This window comes from Cryptomeria japonica, unplaced genomic scaffold (genome assembly GCF_030272615.1).
Source record: "Cryptomeria japonica unplaced genomic scaffold, Sugi_1.0 HiC_scaffold_472, whole genome shotgun sequence".
In the NCBI taxonomy this organism is placed as follows: Eukaryota; Viridiplantae; Streptophyta; class Pinopsida; order Cupressales; family Cupressaceae; genus Cryptomeria; species Cryptomeria japonica.
The window spans coordinates 101,756-105,444 of record NW_026729292.1 but is presented as its reverse complement, the minus strand read 5'-3'; the positions used below and the strand labels follow the sequence as shown (position 1 = coordinate 105,444).

The following is a 3,689-nucleotide window of genomic DNA, read 5'->3' as shown; positions in this document are numbered from 1 at the left end:
GGTGCGCACCAAGGAGCGCTCCGAAGTGTGCTCCAAGGTGCGGCGTGCACGAAGTCGGAGCCCGGTTTGCCCCGGGTGCGCACCTCGCGTGCACCTTCGGCGGGGTTGCGCGCCCTGGTGGGCACCATGGTGCGCACCAAGGAGCGCTCCGAAGTGTGCTCCAAGGTGCGGCGTGCACGAAGTCGGAGCCCGGTTTGCCCCGGGTGCGCACCTCGCGTGCACCTTCGCCGCGGTGGGCACCATGGCGTGCACGAAGTCGGAGCCCGGTTTGCCCCGGGTGCGCACCTCGCGTGCACCTTCGCCGGGGTGGGCACCTCGGCTGGGTTGCGCGCCCTGGTGCGCACCAAGGAGCGCTCCGAAGTGTGCTCCAAGGTGCGGCGTGCACGAAGTCGGAGCCCGGTTTGCCCCGGGTGCGCACCTCGCGTGCACCTTCGCCAGGGTGGGCACCTCGGTGCGCACACCTTCTCAATGTTTTCTTGCCTTTTCTGGAAATTGGTGAAGGCAGCGCATCAAAGGTGCGCACCTCGGTGTGCTCCGAGGTGCGAACCCGAGAGCGCTCCGAGGTGCCCACGAAGTCGAAAGTCGGGTTAATTGCATTGTTTTCCCCGGGTGCGCTCCGAGGTGCGCAACATCGGCGCGCACCAAGGAGGGCTCCGAAGTGTGCTCCAAGGTGCGCACGATGGCGTGCACCTCTGGTGCGCACGATTCGGAGCTCGGTTTGACCGGGGTGCGCACACCTTGGCTGGGTTGCGCACCTTTTGTGCGCTCCAAGGTGCGCACGAAGTCGGAGCTCGGTTTGCCCCGGGTGCGCACCTTCGCCAGGGTGCGCACCTTGATGCGCACGCCTTGGCTGGGCTGCGCACCTTGGTGGGCGCCATGGTGCGCACCTTTCGTGCGCTCCAAGGTGCGCACGAAGTCGGAGCTCGGTTTGCCCCGGGTGCGCACCTTGGTGGGCGCCATGGTGCACTCCGAGGTGCCCAAGATTGGTGCGCACCAAGGAGCGCTCCGAAGTGCGCTCCAAGGTGCGCGCGAAGTCGAAAGTTGGGTTAATTGTCCGGTTTGCCTCGGGTGCGCACCTTGCGTGCACCTTCGCCAGGGTGGGCGCCTTGGTGCGCACACCTTGGCTGGGCTGCGCACACCTTGGCACCCGCGTTTCCTTCATTTTAAATTTTTTTTTTTTACAATCTCTCAAGTGGGAAATTCTATAATCTCAACTTTTTTTGCCTTTTCAGGAAACTTTTGAATGGAGCGCATCATTGGTGCGCTCCGAAGTGTGCTCCAAAGCTCTCTCCAGCTGCGTGCACCTGCCCCGGCCGCGCACCCGGCCCCGCCCAGCTTCGCTCACCTGTCCCGGGCGTCTGGTGCGGAACCTTAGAGTAAGAAACATCACCGTGCACCTTGGCCAACGTGCGCGACTCGACCGAGCGCGCACTGGCCGAGGTGCACACCGATTTCACCTGGGTGCGCGCGCAGCACCTCGGGCGCACCGGGGTGCGCGCACAACGCCCGGGTTGCACCGTGGCCTGTGTGCTCGGGGCGCCTCGGGTGCGCGCTCGGTGTCGCCCCCGCGCGCGCGGTAGTGCGGGCAGCGCACCCCGGCCCGGCCCGGCCCCGACGAGAACGCAAACGGGCAAAAGGTTTATTCAAATAGCATTGCGACGCCCGGCGAAAAACTAAAAAAGGGTGCAACACCGGGACTTCCCGGGAGGTCACCCATCCCAGTACTACTCCGGCCCAAGCGCGCTTAACTGCGGAGTTCTGATGGGATCCGGTGCACTAACGCTGGTATGATCGCACCCGTTATGAGCTTGTCGCAGTGTGTACTTAGCAAACCGCGACCCACGTGCGAATCCACCCCGGCCACCCACCCCCGTCGAGGTGCACACCCTCCCTCGCGAAGTGCGCCCCGTTCGCCAAGTGTGAGCCCTGCCCGGGTGCGCGCACCTTGCTAGGGCGTCGGGTGTGCACCCGGCCCGGCCTACGTGCGTGCACCTGGAGGGGGCGTCGTGTGCGTGCAGTGTCCCGTCTGCAACGCGGTGCCCACACACCACCTCGGGCGCAACGACCTGCGCTCACATGTGGGCCGAGTGCACCTTGGTGCATGTTCGGGGCGCCTCGGGTGCACGCTCGATCTTGCCCCGGTGCACCAAGGCGCTCGGTTTGCCCCGGGTGCGCACTTGGTGCAAGGTGGGCACCCAAAATAGGGATCAAGCACCAAAACACAAGTTTCGGGATGCAAAATGGGACCCAAGGACCACAAATGCGTTCCAAGACCCATGATGGGTCCACGAGAACAAAAATGTGTTCCGAGACTTAATAAACAAATATTGGGTTTTAGGAGAAGAAACATGCTCTGATGCCCAAAACGAGAATCGACCCCGAAAAGGCCACAGGCCAAAAGTGGGATGCGAGACAAAAAAAAATGGGACCCGAGGACCAAAATTGGGTTCCCAGGTCGAAGACAGGGCAACCGGACAAGAAACGACCTCTAAGGCTCGAAATGAGTCCCGACGACTAAAACTTGACAAGAAGCACCCATCAGGCACCCAACTCGACACCCATGGGATGCCGACCCACCCGGGCTTCCACCTAGCACACCTTGGCACCCACCCACCCTCGCACCCAACCTCGCACCCAACTTAGCACCTTTGAACCCACATTGGCACTCACCCTGACCCTGGCACCTTGGAACCCACATTGGCACTCACCTTGACCCTGGCACCCACCTTTGCACTCACCTTGGGACCCACCCTGGCTCCCACCTCGGCACCCACCCAGACACCCACCTTGGTTCCTTGGCACCCACCTTGGATCCTTGGCACCCACCCCGACACCCACCTTGGCACGCAACTTGGCTACTTGCCACCCACCTTGGCTCCTTGACGCCCACCCCGACAACCACCCCGTGACCTACCCTGGCTAGGGTTGGTGCACACCCACCCTGGTGCCCACCTTGGCACCCACCCTATGACCCACCTTGGCACGCACCTTAGTACCCACCCCGTTACCCACCCTAGGACCCACCCCGTGACCCACCTTGGCCAGGGTGGGTGCACCCACCCTGGTGCCCACCTTGGCACCCACCCATCCTAGCACCCAGCCTGTGACCGGGCTTGGAACCCAACCTTGCACCCGCACCCGTCTTGGCCAGTGTGGGTGCGCACCCATCCTGGCACCCACGTTGTGACACACCCTTTAACCCACGCACCCTAGCACCCACGTTGGCACCCACCTTGGAACCCAACCTAGCAACTTGGCACCCACCCCGTGACCCACCTTGGCATCCACCATAGCAGTCGCCGACTTGGCACCCACCTCGGCACCCACCTTGACACTTGTGGACCCACCTTGCCACTCACCCTAGCATCGACCCATCCTAGCACCCACCCTGGCACCTTTGCACCCTAGCACTCACCCATCCTAGCACCTAACCTGTGACCCACCTTGACACTCACCCTCGCACCCACCTTGGAACCCAACCTAGCACCCACCCACCCTGACACCAACCCTAGCACCTACCCACCCTTGCACCCACCCTGTGACCCATCTTGGCACCCACCCATCCTACCACTCAACCTATCACCCACCTTCTCACCCACCTTGGCATCCACCTTAGCACCCACCCACACTGGCACCTTGGCACCCACCTCGGGCAAGGTGGGTGCACACCCACCCTGGCACCCAATTTA

General features: G+C 63.1%; 1 non-coding gene across 1 annotated transcript; it reads right to left on the bottom strand.

The window, feature by feature from the left end:
• Positions 1-1,680: 1,680 nt before the first annotated feature.
• Positions 1,681-1,799, bottom strand: LOC131871862 (5S ribosomal RNA). The gene has a single exon (XR_009370056.1). It is a non-coding gene; the product is annotated as a 5S ribosomal RNA (ribosomal RNA).
• Positions 1,800-3,689: the final 1,890 nt, after the last annotated feature.